This window comes from Emydura macquarii, unplaced genomic scaffold (assembly GCF_026122565.2).
Source record: "Emydura macquarii macquarii isolate MOO-44397 ecotype Brisbane River unplaced genomic scaffold, CSIRO-AGI_Emac_v2 contig_2734, whole genome shotgun sequence".
Taxonomy (NCBI): Eukaryota; Metazoa; Chordata; order Testudines; family Chelidae; genus Emydura; species Emydura macquarii.
In genome coordinates this window covers 467,166-484,046 of record NW_027132871.1, presented here as the reverse complement: position 1 = coordinate 484,046, position 16,881 = coordinate 467,166, and the positions used below count along the sequence as shown (strand labels likewise).

The 16,881-nt window shown below is 41.0% G+C and overlaps 2 protein-coding genes across 6 annotated transcripts in view; one reads left to right on the top strand and one right to left on the bottom strand.

The window, feature by feature from the left end:
• RAI2 (retinoic acid induced 2) overlaps positions 1–16,881 on the top strand; it is a 60,399-nt gene that overhangs the window by 36,584 nt on the left and 6,934 nt on the right. The gene's annotated exons all lie outside the window — the stretch shown is intronic.
• SCML2 (Scm polycomb group protein like 2) overlaps positions 1,096–16,881 on the bottom strand; it is a 188,664-nt gene continuing 172,878 nt past the window's right edge. For all 3 annotated transcript variants that reach the window (XR_010923262.1, XR_010923263.1, XR_010923264.1), the window contains 2 exons: positions 13,106–13,263; positions 1,096–1,154 (listed from right to left, as the gene is read on the bottom strand). The gene's annotated coding sequence lies outside the window, so the exon portion shown is untranslated. The remainder of the gene's footprint in view (positions 1,155–13,105; positions 13,264–16,881) is intronic.

Below are 16,881 nucleotides of genomic sequence, written 5' to 3'. Positions count from 1 at the left end.
CATCTCTGTATCATCTGACTTGTAGTGTGAGGCTAAAATGATGCTACTCTGACTGTGGTTCTCACTTCACATCTAGACTTTGAGCTCTAGGTGGTCTTTCAACTTTCTTTTTGTCGTTACCAGAGGGAATCATTATTTTTTAAAAACAACTTCCTCTTTATTTATAATTTGCTGAAACAGAGGATGATAAAAAGGCAAGAGAGTTAGAAATCCACAGAAGCTGAAAAAGGCACTAAGTATTCTTTTTAATGTTCCCTACTTTCTTTTCTCTACAAATCATAGTTATTAACAAAGACATCTCTAGGAGGAGTGCCATCAAAACAGTCCTCCATCCCCCCAAGCTACATAATGAACACTACACAGAAAAGAAATATAGCCGCTCTCTTGACAATTTTGAAGATAAACATTTTTGTGGCTCTTGCATGTGTACGACACCATCATTATCTGAGATTAAATTCTTTTTTGGTTTATTTATGATTTTAAGTGATATTAGTGGGAAATTTCTCATCCTGCCTTACTGATACTTTCAGTATTTATTTTCCTTTTCTTGAACTGAGATTGCCAATTTAATCAAATAATTAGTGGTGAAGATGCAACAAAGAATATTTTCCAAACTAATTTTATCCAGAAATCGATTTTTGACTCTGTCCAGGTTCTTCAAAATGAAAGTGTTAAAGCTCTTATGTGCTAAGATATGCAGTTCCTCCCCCTCTTCCTTTTAAAAAATAATTGTTCTTTTGCATTGGATTGAGTATAATCTGGATGCAGAGTATGATACCTCTTTAAACTATAAATATTAGTGACCCAGATAAGCATGTTTTTAAAATGTGATTATTAAAATCAGGGTGTGTTTGGCTTCACAAACAGAGGCAGTAGAAATTCTAAAACAGTTCCTACAAATACACTCATGAGGGTAGAACTCATTAGAATAGTACCATAAAAAGTAGATGCATTGCTCATTTTTAATGAAGAAAGCCCTAACACAGAAGTATTGATATGAACTGTGCACAAAAAAAAAAAGAATTAAAAGAACGTTATCTAGGCTGCAAAGCCTGGCATTTGAAAGTTAGGAAATGCCAGATTTACAGCTGTCCGTGCAGTCTTCGTTCTGCTCCATTGTGCATTCATCCTGTGCGCTAATTGAGGCAGGGATCCTGTGGAAAAAATAGTATGTAATTAAAGGCTGAATCAAAACACGCATGCACAGAATCAGAGTTGCACAAACAACTATAATAGTGGCATTTTGTATCTTTGACTTAATGTTCTTTTGACAATTTGTGTGTAATCTCTGAGATGTGTTTTTGCTTTGGTTTGGTTTTAAGAAGGTTAAAAACAAATTCTGTGATGTGCAACTTTAACACCCCTGCTGCCATTTGCCGAACTCATCAGCAGGGTTTGACCTGTGAACCTTTAGCATTATAGCACAGACAGTTCATACTTGATCTACAGAACTAGCTATGTTAGTTCAACCCAGGAAAAGGCTTTTATCCCCAGAGGGGGGAAATAAGTTGCTGGGTTCAGGGACTAGGCAGTGATTGGAGAGGGAAATCCAGGCTGGCTTGCCTCATTCTGTCCCCCACTCCTGGGAATATAGGGAGCTCCTGCCCAATCTGTTGCTCCCAAGGGGCAGAATGAGGCATTGCCCATTGGTACCATGTGTTGTGTCAGCAGGTGGTTGCAGGGAAGCCACCTGAACTCCTAGTTGAGGAGAGAGAAAGCTGGAGGAATTCCTCCCCCCCACGAAAGGAATAAATGGAGACACGTATTGAGTCCGGGGTTTATGAGGGGAAGACTTGCCTGGCTATGTTAAACACCTTCCCCCGTGCTACAGCTGCTCTGGCAGCTCCCTGACAGTCTCAGTGCAGTGTGCTGCTGCACCTTTGCAAGCAGCACAAAACCTGGCCTTGGCATGGTCAACAATTTCGGCAGGCCGCCAAGGGGACACAAGTGAGAGAAGAGAAATGGTGATATTCAGCACTTTGTACCTCAGCCAAATTTGGATGGAATTTCATGGTATAAAGAAAAGGCACTTCTGTGGCCCAAAGACTTGCCAAGTATCAAAAGCCTGCTACAAACAAAAGAGGTGTGAGAGCTTCTCAAAGAAAACGTTGCCTGAATCATTTATAATATAATAATCAAATTATAAAAGTTGCTACCAGCTGCCTTTAATAATAGTGTGCTTTACAGCACATTCCATGCCCCAATGATCTCGCAGTCCAAGAAAGACAAGCCAACCAATGTGCCTCATGCTGCAAATCTTATGTATGTTGGTAACTTGTACTCACACCGATAGACCCATCTACTAGTAAAGTTGGTTGTAAGATTTGCAGGATTGACTGCAAATACAAAACATGATGAGGAACAGCAGCAATTTAGATAATGGAGAATGCATAGTAATTTTTAGTAGGGAAAGAAAAATTATTCCTGGAAGAAATGTATGTTAAAGAAGGATTTAAAAAGCAAGAGAGTTTGCTTGCTTTTTGGGGACATGAATGAATGTGTGCAGCTGAGAGTGGAAGGAGGAGACAAAGGAAATGGTAAGCAGAATTGCCATCTCCTAGTTCAAAATCATGAGTCAGGCCCCACAAACGAGTGACTTAAAAATCATGAGTTTAACAAAAATGCAGTTTGGGTTCTTTTTTTTTTTTTTGCATTGTGGTTTATGAGCCTTTGGGATACACTTCGGTTATGTTTTCAAGCTTCTCTCTGTGATCATGAGGGCTAGACATTTTATTTTTAAATACAAGCTGAGATTCACACACCTTAGCATGACTCCAGGAGCTGGGGCTTTAAGAAAACCACCAAATATTATGAGACTTCTGATATAATCATTAGAGTTGGCAACATTGCATGAATGACTTGCGCAGCTGAAAGGATTTTAATGAAGAACTGTACTGAGTTTTATGATATTTACCAACGCTGTATTAGTTCATCATTTTTGTTGTTCTTTAGCAATTTCACCTTCTATCTCTGTCACACACACACTCTCTCTGTCTGTCTTTTTGTGTCTTTCTCTCTTCTTCAGATGAATGCTTCATTCTCTGGTCCTTTTGTTTTCTTTCCTATATGTGGATTAGTTATGCCAAGGATACTCAGATAACTAATTCACTCTAACTTTCTAGTATATTCGGGGCAAAATAACTGTCTTCCAGCTCAGAGTACACATAACATCTTAATAAATAGAAACCATATTTTACTCTCTAAAAATGAATTCTTTGACCAAAAATGAAATCTCTAATATTTAATATCATCCTAGTAATAGCTCAATTTTAAAAACCTTTTGTCTGAGTGGTTATTGATTACTATGGGCCTAATCTAGCAAGCACTTTCCTATAGAATTCTCATTGCTGTGAATGGGGATTCTTTGTATAATGCCTGTGCAGGATTGGGGCCTATATTTGTGGAAAGGGCTTAGGTATCTTTCACATGTACTATTATAATTTGCCCAGCCACATACATTTTCACTTTTCATACCTCATGACTTTTTAGACCAATAAATGGTTATGTCAAATATAAACAAAGGAGAAAAATAGGACAAGAAACAGCTTTCTAATAAACATTCAGTAATTAATAAGGGCAAAAAAGTCAGAGTGAATGTACCTTGACCTGCACCTAGTATAGACTATTACACCAGTGTACAGTGAGTGCAAAGTGGCTCTAAGTGCTGCCATTGTGGTTAGGTAGTGTTTTACACTCACTTTGCACACCTGTAAATAACTGTACCTTGATATGCAGGGGAACAGTGTGTGTGCCTTGTATAGTGAGTTTTCACAAAGGTTAGGGAGACAGAATCTACCGCTTCCTTCCTCCCGGGGCACACAGCACATAACTGCCCTGTGGGCTGGGTAAAAAAGGCCATGGCTTTTATGCGTCCCTTGACACGTGCGAGTTGAGCAGAAGATCTGTATAGTCATGGACTGACTGGTCATAACTCCACCCTTAACTAGACTTGTTTCCTTCCTCTCCCTTCTACTGCTGCTCCGTACCCTGCAGTGAAGCATTCTTTTCCCAATGGAAGTCCCTAGTGAACAGTCTTGCTCGATCAGACGGTGGGCTAAGCTAAGGAAGTGCTTCCAAAACCCTCACAAATTCTGTTACTATAACCTTTATGTAGCTTCTTTGATTAATGTTACTGGTACTATTTAATAAAATGCTTCTTACAAACTGTGATATTGGGGAGTATGCCTTTAAGGGCACAGCTTCCCATACAGAGAGTCTGGGTGGGATGCTGTGAAACTCTTCTTGCTGGGCACAGCCTGTGGAAATGGGACACAGAACAAAGCGGAGCTCTTGCAAGCACCTTATGCACTGAGTGATCACAGAGCACCACACTCCCCCCGTGGCCAGCAGGTGTGAATTTGCAGTGTTCTGTTGCCTTCAATGGAGCAATGCTAGTTTACACCCGCCGAGGATCTGGACCCTTGTAGTCCAAGCACATTCAGTGTTTCTGTGGTTCTCTGTGACTATAACCGAGCTGATAAAAGCAGAGTGCTACCACTGGAGTTACATGGGGGAGCTAAGTAAAGACAGGCCCTTAACGTTATTTTTAAGTACGCTTTTTATAGACAGGTATACAAGTTCAGCTTTAATCGTTAGAAGGACAGCGAAGGGTTTACAGACATATATTGCACTGGGTTGCTTTGGGCTCTCCAGAGAACTTTTTTATTTTTGTTCAATTAATTTTTGGTCGCCCTTATGCTCGTCTACTTACTTTGATTAGCATTAAGTTATAACATTGTTAATGTCAGACAGAAAAAGTCCATATCTTCTATTGATTTTTCAGTATTTTTAGATGTGTAGTATGAGCATAACCTCCATATAAGTGTGGACTCTCTCTGCCAAGTTGTTTCAAAGTCCAGGCATCAGAAATTGCTACGGGCACTAATCTTAAAGGCCCCTGATCCTGCAAAAGCTTCTGCACAGACTTATCCCTACACATGTGAGCCAGCCCATTGAATCCAATGGGTCTGCTCATTTCCCTGAGGCTAAGCACGTGTGCTTGTTGTAGGCTCATGGGCAAATACTGCTGGCAAGCTAGCTGGTTACACACGGCAAAATAGTACATCTGGTTATTAGAGTAAATATTTTAAAATACTATATCATAGTCAAGATGCACCAAATAAAATAATGATAATCCCTATGAAGGATTATGCTCCTCTTGTAGGAGAGAGCCAAACAGTAGGTAAGTAATAATGTGCTAGTTCAGTTTTCCTTGAAGGAGCTCTTTAGATAGTGGGTGACCAATGTCGTCTTTTTTTCCCTTGAAAAATGCTAGTTCTAAATTTGGCTTGAATTGGAGTTTCCAGTCTGATGATTTTGTTTTAGCAGGGCTTCTCAATGTTTTCCACTGTGTGCACCAATCAAAATGGAAAGATTACCTCGGGGACTACAGCCATTCATACCTGCACGATCCCCTTCCATTTACAATCACAGAAGAGCCCTGTGGCAGCTACAGGAATTGCTTATATGGAACAGCAATAATAAGAAAGTATTTAATGCTCTCTCCTTCCTAGGTGCCCTGTCTATATTTCCCACAACAAAGAGGGTTGGATGATTTTGTGACCAACCAGGCTTCCCTCTGAAGTTTGCCTGAGGGCAGGCCAGCATGTCCAAGGTCTCCCACGGCTTGTGTGGCTGGATAGGCTACAAATAACATTTTTTCTGAAATTTTTTTGGAACGAAAAATACGAATTTTTTGTTTTATTTACCTCAGTTCATCGGAAAACTCCCACACTTTGTTGCTTGTGGGGCCATGTCTCAACTGGCCAGGCTTAGATGGGTTCATCAGGCACTTAAATATCACGGTGTTCGATGCCCTTGAATGAGTGAGAGAACACAGACGCACTGCTGAGGGAAAGTTATTTTCTTGTCTGACAGAGGGCTTCCAATGGTTAAACACAGAAATTAAAGCAGGGTAAAAAATGAATACAAATACTGAAAGAAAATGTTTAATTCTGGGAGCATGTTAGAAAAAAATTGCCCTGAGGCAGAACATAGAGTACGTCTACAGTGCAGCTGGGAGCAAGCCTCCAAGCCCAGATAGACAGACTCATGGTAGTTTTGCTTGAGCTATCACGCCAAAAATACCAGGGTGGACATTACAGCTCCAGCGGAGGCTCAGGCTAGCTGCCCAAGCTCAGACCCAGTGGGTCGCGTGGGCTTGGAGTCGGGCGGTAAGCCGGAGCCTCTGCCAGAGCTTCAGCATCCACACCACTCTTCTTAATGCGCTAGTTTGAGCCCCACAAGCAGGAGTCTGCCTGCCTGGGTTGGGAGACATGCTCACAGCTGCAGTGTAGACAAACCCATTGAGACAGGCACGGGTATACTCATTTCCTACTGTGCGTCCGCGTCACTCAGTCCTACCTCACAGAATAGATTCTATGGACCTGACTTTCCCTTCACATCAGTTTTACACTGGTGGACTTCTCTTGATTTATAATAGTGTGAGAGGGAAGAGACTCAGGCCCTAGGTTTTTCTAGAATAAGGATAGGCAGTAGAGACTTAGCACAGCCATGTATGTTTTATTTATATTCCTATTTGCTGGTGGAAGCATTCTACTTGACCTTTATTTAAGGTAGTGTGTAGCAGAAACATGTTTCAGGCAGCACAAAACCTCTTGCCTTTCTTCTGTAACAAAGTTATTTTGCCTCCATTTTGCAGCGAACAGCTCATTACTCTATGCTACACTCATCTGAAGAGTTTTGGTACCCATGGAAAATTTGCAGTCAGATTTGCACCATGTATGTCTAGGGGTTTGGGGTTTTGTTTACATTATTATTATTCTTTCTATTAATTGAATGAATTCTGGAAGCAGCATTCTTGGTTATTTATTTTATAATGTCTGAATTCTGCTGTCTTCCACACGGATCTTCCAGTCTGCCTATTGTCTGTGAATAACTAAACATGTGGCATTAACGAGAAGCTGAAATTCTCTGTGTTCTGCCACATTTCCCAGCAGTCCTGGGCAGAGAGCTGGATGTATATGTTACAACTGTCTTTTCATAAAACTGGGTGTACCTCATCATGTGAGCAGAGAACCGTTTGGCTACATGTGCTATTTTTTTTTTAACCTATGTCTTCAAGCTGAATTGGAGAGCCAAAGAAAAAAATCTAGCACTCAAGATTATCAATATGGCCTTGTAACAGTCCCTGGAGGACGTAAGGGCTGTGAGGATGGATTACCCTGATCCGTTAATGTAGCCGTCTCAACTGTGAAAGATGTAATTGTGGCCTTATATCTTCAAGTTTTTGTTTGGTTAGAATGTAGTGGTGTGTAGAAGCATGTCACAATGGAAATTACTTAGAAAGAATGTTGTAGTAAATGTGTCAGGAACTTGGTAGCGTATTGTTGGGATATTTTTAGTCTGGCACCACACAGACATGTTTAGGATAGGAGAAAAAATATAACATAAACTTTTAAAATTTGTAATGTTAAATATCCTCTCCAAATGTCTCACAGAAACAAATGGCTCGGTTTGCTTTCTGCTTCCTTATGGTTTATCAAAAATAATCTCTTACCACACATTTCCACAGCATATTTCTGTGTTGTCTAGGTCTGGCACATAGTTACAAGAAAAATATTTACCTTTACCTGCAGCAGCACTGCCTATTTTACTGCATTGGCTACATTATCTGAAATATAACCAACGTTGTTGTTCTTCATTACCAGAGTTTGTACAGCTAAACACAAAGATCATTACTGTATATTCAAGGGGTGGCCAAACTGCAGCTCGTGAGCTGCATGCGGCTTTTTACAGTTAAAGTGTGGTTTGCGGAGCTCCGTCTATGGGTGAAAGGGGGAGATTGAGGCTTCTGCCCCTCAGGGCTGGAACCCTGGCAAGCACACCCCACAGGACTGGAGCCCCGAGATCCAGCAGGTGTGCCCTGGCTCTCGAACTTCTGAAGATTGTCATATGCAGCTCGAATGGTCAGTAAGTTTGGCCACCCCGATATATTCTGTCAAACCTGGCATTTACAGTTAGTAGAATGGTAAATGTTATTTCAGGAAAAGAAATATGGAAGCCCATTCTGTGTTTGAAAGGCAGAAATAGGCATGATATGAAAACAAAACAATGCTAATGGCACATAACAATTCAATGGGAAAATATAGGTTTAAACCTATCTCGTGTGTGTACACGTTTTCTCTTCCTCATTGATTTTTTTTATATATACACACACACATACATACATACACACACACACACACACTGTATGTGTATATATAATATAGATGTATTGGCTAGTAGTATGTGGATACAAACCCAAAGACAGTCAGCTCTATCAAGACAGACCTTCAGTATCTCAAGTTGGCTGTACATCATTTGTGACATACAGACATCTTCAAATATTTCACAGTTAGGTGTGTGGACCTCAAGAAGACTGGAATAGGACTCTGGGAGTGAATGTATATTGAAAAAGTTGTGAGGCTTTCTGATCACATCTCTCAGCACTGTAGTGTTGCATCTTACGTTGGTGTTATCTTGATTTCAGTCAAAAGCATGAAGTTTTGCACATGACTGCACTGAGGTTAGGATAGGTTGTTTGGCTGTCTTACAGAATAAAACTGAATTCTCAGTAAATCAGATGAGGATGAAAGTGAGTTCTGCAGAATGTGAAAAATTAAAAACACTGTGCCTGTTACCAAATATTATAGGAGCCTTAAATTTTCTATGGTTGGTCTCTGCCCAAAGGTGAATTTTTCAGTGCCTTTTATGCAAAATCCTTTCAGTTGTTTGTAAGTTTTGCAAGGATGAGAATAATATAATTTTCCCACTTACAACATGCACGCCACACATTTTTAGACAGGGCTACAGAAAAATGATTTACATTTGAAACTTGACATGGATAAACTTTCTGCTGAGGACTAGTGCCTTTGCTTGGTTAGTGAAACATTGGGCTTGGTTTACCAAAGTTCTGTGCAGTTGAATATTATGTACTGGTGTAAAGGTGGTAACCATACCCACACTAGATCTGACATCTGTCATATCACGGCCTTTTATACTCAGCCCTTTTTCCAACATATGGCTCACATTAGTCTGTAAATATAAAATCCTGTGAAAAATTGAGTGTTGGGGTACATATTAAAATTTTCAGAAGTTAGGGGGTACTTGCTACTTAAAAGGTTGAGAAACACTGATCTATGTGACTCTTCAATACACAGTAAGAGACATCGAGGGGAGGTTGATTTAAGTGGACATTCTTGGAATTGCTTAGGAAATCTTTCAAAATCAGCTGCTCATTTTCACTGTTTGAACTCAAAATCTGAACAAGAAGGCTGTTTACAAGTTCTGAATAGCTCTGTTGATGGGACTTGACAAAATGTATGCAACGTGTGACTCAGCAGTAATTACAGTCTGTGGATTCATTTTCTTCCTCCATGTCATGTTTAATATGTCAAATTTCCATACAGTATCTCAGCTTCAGATCAAATATGTTGCTTATTGCAGGCTAAGCAAACTGCTGTTTTTCAGGCCAATACTAAACTAAAAAAGTGGTTTCTAGGTTCTTTTGAAAAACTAGCTACAATATATCTGTCCTTTATAGCCTGATGGTTTAGGGCTTTGAAATAGCGAGAGCTACAGGTGTGAGGGACCCTGAACTTTAGGGAGTAGCAAGATGAATCTCAAATAATTTCAAACTCGTGTTCTTCACAGTGCCTGTTTATAGGTAGTACTATAGCAGTGACAGTTTTGAAACTGGGACCAGTTATCAGTAAATTGAGCTGAGTCAGGGAAAATGCATCTGGAAACACAGCAGCATGTGCTAGCCCCATTATAGTTTGGGGTGTGCCACGGTTTCCACTATAAATGCAGTTGTTGAGGGTTTTTTTAATTGGGCTATAAAAATTTACTATAGGTTGAAAATTGTCATAAATGTCCTGTTCCTATCTCAGTCCTCAGTGTCTGCCTCATCTACTTTGCCCTTGGGAATAGAGACCACGGTCTCCGACATGGGGCAAATCTTTTTAAAAATAAATAATGTGATTAATTGGGTTGATTTATTTTTAAATTAGAAAAAAGCAATTTCCCCTGTTCCCCAAAATGGATCCCTACCTATGGACTCTTGGCATGCCACTAAGCTACCATATAAAATACAAAAATATAAAATAAGAAACCTGGAGCTTTGTAGATGATCAGTCTGTGAAGTAGGCAAATATTTTAACTATTTCCAAAACAAAATATTTAAAAGGATGAAATATGAAGGTTTAAAAAAAAAAAAAACCCCACTCCTGCTTTTCAGAAGAACTTCATGCATAAATAATATAAAAATATTAAGTAGTCAATATAATATCAATAATATGCAATCTTGTATTGCTGTAATGATTTTCTTACCCTGCAATTTCCTTTGTAGTTAATAGCCTACATAAGGGAGCCTTGACAGATCCATAATGCGACATATGTAAGTGGGGTCGAGAAGTCCTTATTAAAAAAATATTTGGTTTGTGGTCTGTATCTAGGACTTCTGCTATTATCAGGTAGCCTCCTAGAGTTGTCCATCTAGATGGGCTTTTTATGGCATTCATATCCTATTCCATAACAGATCTCCTGAACAAGGTAAAATTTATACACCGGGGCCAATACAAAGGCTGCTTAAAGGATGGTAAATGTTACATGTTGGTAAGGGGGTGGGAGGAAATGCAAGTTGGTGCAGTTTATACACTATAGGGGCAGAAGAGAGAAGACGTAGCAGAAAAGAAAGTGTAATATGCTGGCTGCTTTCCCTTCACAGCCCTCCCTCCTGCCCTCTCACTATGTGACATACACCAATTGATAACCCCTGTCTGATCCAAAGGAGAGGTCACCAGGGTGACTGGGGAGAATGAAGGGGGCAGTGAGAGGGCCAGAAACAAACTGGTGTCTTCCTCAATACCCCTGTTAGATCGTGGGACATGCAGTCACCTTGAGGATTCCTCTTGCAACCTGATTGTTGGGTGGAATCTTTACTTCTATTTGTCCAACTCTCCTCCCAGATAATGGTTGTGCTTTGGATCCATTAGCCAGAAGTACAATGTAAAGAGGAGCACAGCCCCTTTAAAAATTCTTGGGTGTGTAGAGCTCTTCAGTTCTTCACGGACAGTATGCCCCAATGATATCCTCAGCTGCCCTAGATTGGGGTATAGTCACTGCAGCTGTCTTGTGGGCAAGGGATAGGTTTTGCTAGCGTATGATCACCCAGAACCATCTCAGAATATAGCTGGTTCCCCTGGGCATACTCAGCCCAGGCTGCATACTTTTCATCAGGCTCTGTGTTTTGCGCTTATCTTACACTAGTTCCAGTGGGATTCAAATGGCAACTGTGAATGCCTTGCAATATGGTGCATGGTGGAGTGTCCAACAGCTTCAGAGAAGCTGAAATGAAGAGGAAAAATTAATTAAATATTACTTATGAGCTATATGAATACCCGTCTTCTTTTCGCTATTTGAGGCATTCAGAATCATAAAAAGACACGTGAGCCAGAATTTTCAAACTCAGGCCTAGGCACCTAAATCAGTAAAAGTTTTGGAGGCAAGCACAACTGAAATTGGGCCAGTTTTTAGGTGCCTAAAGTGAGGCAACCAAGTCTGAACATTTTGACTGTAGTTCATTTAAATATTTTCAGGTTCTTTAACTTATGTCCATAACAACAAGATAAACTCCTTATTTTTGTAGGGTTATTAAATAAATCATCCATAAAATTCCAGGTTGGAAGATGACATGTGAGGTTTCAGCCAGGGAGCCATTTACAGACCTCGGGTGGGCTGTGGGGGGAATCCGTCAGTGGTTTTAAAATTAAAAACTCTTGCCATCAAACCTCCAGGACAATAAAATAATACAATTTTTATTTATTGGGCACCCATGTAAACGAAAGCCACTGGATAATTAAACACAGAGTAAATGTAAGCAACAAGGCCTGCTAAATATCAGAACAGGGGCAGAAATGAAAAACACGACATACATCAAAACCCCATCCCAAATGCACATAAATAAAATATCCCCTTCAGATGAGGGGTGTCAGTGTTAAGAATGCATTTTCTTGCTTTTGCCAGGGTGTACCTTCAGAATTTTTTATGAGAGAGGAGAGGGAGAAGGAGAGAGACCTTTCTGTGAGGGTGCCTTTAACAGGTGAGATGGCTGATAATGGGTATGTCTACATGACAGCTTTTAATCTAGTTAGCACACGTACCAAGAGCAGAGAACGTTTGGCAGTGCAGGCTTCAGTAGGGGCCATACAAGGCTGCCCAGGACACGGAGTACTTTAGTGTGGGCTAGCTGCCTGAGTAAGTCTGTGCTGCCTCAGCGTCACACGCTAGCTCGATTTAAAGCTGATTTAGACACATCTACATGTACTGCAATTGCACCTCTGATTGCAGGGTAGACACACCCAATGTGTTGACATGGTTCTGTGACCTTTAGGTCAGTTTTTGGTCTGTTTCATCTGTGTAAATCGGACTAATTCTACAGTGGAGTTACTCCCAGTTTATCCCTGTGTGACTGAAGTCAGAATTTGAGTGACTGATTTCCATGGGAGTAAAGACTGAACAATCCTGGCTAGCACTAGCAGTGGTGTTAGTGAGACTGAGCAACAAAGCTTCTAAGTTCTGAAGCCTTAAAGACTATTTTGGTCCAAATTCTACTATACTTTACTCTCTAGTGTAGTTCCACTGAAATCAGGGCTTATAACTTGGCTTTAATTTGTAGTACTTTGCATATACTAAAAGGAAACCCTATGTTTCACTGTTGCCAACTCTCATGAAGTTATATTGAGTCTTATCTGTTTGGTGTTTTTTTTAATAATCCCAGCTCCTGGAGTCATGTGATTATGTGAGAATCTCAACTTTTTTGCCTTCATGGTTGTGGAGGAAAGCTTGAAAACACCAACCCTACAAGCTCAAATACTAGAAGGCAAATAAAAAGAGCTCCATATTTTTTTCTGAGCTCTCTTTTTTTTTTTTTTTTTTTTTAAACCAATTTTCATCATTCTTTGCTGGGGTGAGACTCATGAGGTTTGGGCACTTGGGTTAGCAACTGTATTGCTCTTCAGGCTTCTGAAGTACTGATTACCATGGTTTCAAAGGGTGGTGTACAAAACTAAAAGACAACACATTGTTCTTGAATAAAGCTTACAGTGTAAGGGTCCAATCCTGTCCTGAGCTCTGTGCAGGCACAAGGATCTGCCCGTGTAGAGTTGGGACAGGACTTATCTGTCTTCACCTTCTTTCCCCTCAAGCACCTTGTTTGTTGTTGTCCCACATAATGTTACAATGGCATTTCCATGTAGTTTCCTATAAAATAACATACATCATTGCATAGTCCTATGCACTTAACTCCGATCACCATCCCAGGGGGAACCTAGCAGTATGTATTTATAATAAGTCTGTTTTCAGTGCTGAGAGTTTTGTTTTAAATTAAAACAAACAAATAAATTAAATATTAAACTGGTAAATGACATCAATTGAGGTTCTGGCACTGAAGCTTGGTAGATGGTAAGAGGAAATTTTAAGATTTCATTCACATATGTTAAGTTGCAGCTTTACAACATGTACATTAAATAAGCTGGCTGTGACATGAACACTGAAACATTATTCTATGAAATTAAATCTTAAGGGTATTTAATGAGAGAGACAAGGTGGGTGAAGTAATATCTTTTATTGGACCAGCTTCTGTTGGTGAATGAGACAAGCTTTTGAGCGATACTGCGCTGTTCTTCAGGTCTGGGAAAGGTACTTAGTGTGTCACAACTAAACACAAGTTGGAACAGATTGTTAAGCGTAAGAAGTTAACATATGTCACAAAGAGACCATTCAGGGTGAAGTGGGCCATTAACATCTCTGCTATCAAAAGACCAAGGAGGATTGGTGGGTTGAAGATTGTTGTAATGAGATGTAAAACAAGTGTCTCTACTGGGTCCATGATTTTTAGTGACTAGCAAAGTTATGAATTTAAGCTCCCAGGCTCGTCTTTTGAAGGTGATGTGCAGGTTTCCTTTGAGGACGAGGACTGAGAGGTCAGATATGGCGCGATTGTTTTGTGAAAAGTGCTTGCCCAGGGTGATAGGGTGTTTTGTCTGTTGTAATTTCTCAGTGCGAGTTCATTTGAGAGCATAGTGATCGTCTCTTTTCACCCACATAGTTATTTGGGGGGGGTGGCATTTGATGCACTGGATGAGGTTCATCACCTGTTGTGATAGGCTTGTGTAGGACCCATGGATCTTGAAAGGTGTGTTGTGTGGGGCAGTGGTTGCCAACCTTTTTGAGTGAAAGCCCCACTATTTAACACTAGGTAAAACACGCCCTCCACCCTCCTGCCCTGCCCCCTCACCGGCCATAATCACATATAACCCCTATAAACACATATAATGATGATGATAATATTAAATTACATAGATAATAATAAATTACTCTTACTTGAGTAAGAAGCTACGTCTTCCATGGCGCAGCCGCCACCGTATGCCCTGTGTGGCCCTGCCTCTTCCCATCCCTCATGGACTGAGGGTAATTGAGGCCGGCTCTGGTGGGTTGGCCAGGGCTGCTCCAAGCCCCCATCGGCACGGGGCTGCTCCTCTCCAGCTGGACGTCTGGCCATTGCGGGGCTGAGGGGGGACTGCTCCTCTGCTCTGGCTGGCATGTACCTCGGGCGGGGGAAGCGGAGGGCTGCCGCACCTGGCTGGCATGGAGCTTGGGGGGCTAAATGACCTCAATATTACCGAAGCCTCATGGACCGCCTCGAATCTTTGGCACCCCCTCTCCCCCAAGGGGGTCCCGCCCACCAAGCTGGGAACTGTTTGTATGGGGTATGGATCATGGTAGCAGTGGAGATATGGCTGCAGGTTTTGCACCTGCTGTTATGACAGGGTCTGGTGTTGCTTGGAGTTGGTGGGTCCTGGTCTGTGGGGAGCTTGGTGAGGTTAAGGGTTTGTTTGTTTGAAAGCCAGAAGAGGGGGTTTGTGAAAGATTTCTTTCAGGCCCTCATCAGGTATGGATTGTAATTGTTTGATGATATCCCATTTGGGTTCCAGTGTAGAGTGGTAGGTGACAACTAGGGGTGCGCGGACGGTGATGTGTGCGTGTGTTTTTTCCCCCACCTATATTGACTCATGTTCTCTCAGGTATTTGGGTAGCTTGTTCCATGATGAAATCTACTTCTCTGGTAGAATGTCATTGTTTGGTGAAGGTGGTTTTAAGGCATTTATCCCGGACTTTCTCTCTCTCTCTAGCATATTCTGAGGTATCTGACTGCCTGGCTGTAGATAACAGATTTCTTGGTGTGTTTGGGGTGGTTACTGGATCTTTGAAGGTAGGTGTGGTGATCCGTGGATTTCTTGTATATAAATATCTGTAGGGTTCCATTGTTGAAGCTAATTTGTAGTGTTTAGGAAATTGATGCTGGTGTAGGAGCATTCTGAAGAGAATTTGCTGGGTGGGTTATGGTTGTTGAAGTTGTGATGAAAATCTCTGAGGGAGTTTAGACCGTCTGTTGAGAGGATGAAAATATCATCAATGTATTTCAGGAATATCATTGGTGTTGTGGTGCACTTTTCTATAACTTCTTTCTCAAGATGGATCATGAAGAGATTGGCATATTGGGGAATGTAAAGTGGTTATGGGTGAGAAGGAAGTGGATGAGTTTGGCGATGTGTTTGGCAGGCAGTGATGCATCGTTGTGAGGGATGTTAGTGTATAGAGAGGTGACATCCATGGTGGCAAGGATGATGTTCGGAGAGAGATTGTTCATGTTGCAGGGTTTCTGGAGGAAATTGGCTGTGTCCTGGAGCGAGCTGGCCCTTTATGTGGTGAGTGATTGGAAGATAGTTTCTATGAGTCCAGATAGCCCATCAGCAAGAGTGTCATGGTCAGATATGATGAGTCTGCCTGGTTCCCTGTTTTGTTTGGGAAACATATAGAAGGTACCTTGGTTGAATTCCTGAGGGATGAGGTTGTAGAGTTTCTCTTGGAGTTGTTTGGGGAAGAATTTGATGATCTCTTTAAATTCCTGTGTGAATTGTGGTGTTGGGTGGTCTTTGAGTTCTTTATAGTAGGTGGTGTTGGATAGTTGTCTGTTGGCCTCATTGACACAGTCATCATGGTTTAGGACTACAATGACGTCTCTTTTCTCTGCTGTTTGATCAGTTGCTGGTAGTTGGATTTCAGGACTGTATAGCTGTGGGGACAGTGAAAGTGGAGTGTTTGTGGTGGATGTGATGTTTATTAAGGATTTCACAATTGATTATTTTTCTCCTGAAACAATCAATGTAATGATGGAGTGGTTTTGTTTGCTGGGGGGTGTCCAGTCAGGTGATTCTTTTTTTTATGACTGTCGGTGGGAGCATAGTAGTTGTGGGTGGTGGTGTCTTTGTTGTGAAAGAATTCTTCTAGTCCTCCACATATTAGTATGGTATCAGGTTCTGTGGTGGGGCAGAAGTTCAGTCCCTCGGAGAGTACAGATAATTCATCTCTGGCGAGGGGTAGTCTTGATAAATTAATGATGTTGGGGTGTCATGCAGCATCCTGATGTCTTGGTTTCTCCCAGAAGTCCTTTTTTTTTTTTAAACTCACTCTGTTTATTTTTATGCAGAGAGAAATATAGCACAGCTATGACTATCAGCATTAAAGATGGAAAAAGTAGGTCAGCTACTCTTCCAAATTATGTTTACATTTTGGATCTTAGCGAGGACTACAGTTTAAAGGGGAGCATGGTCCATTAAAAAATTCTCCTTGGGTTCCTGGATCTTTTCAACTCTGCATTCACAGTATTTCATAAATGTACACACTTTTAATAAAATGTAATGATTAGTGTAGCCAGCTCCTCCACCAATAAATAAGTAGTGCTGTATCTATATTTTAGGACTAAGTTGTTGTCTCCTGTTGATATTTTGTCATTGTATCTGATCAGGGGGTGCATAG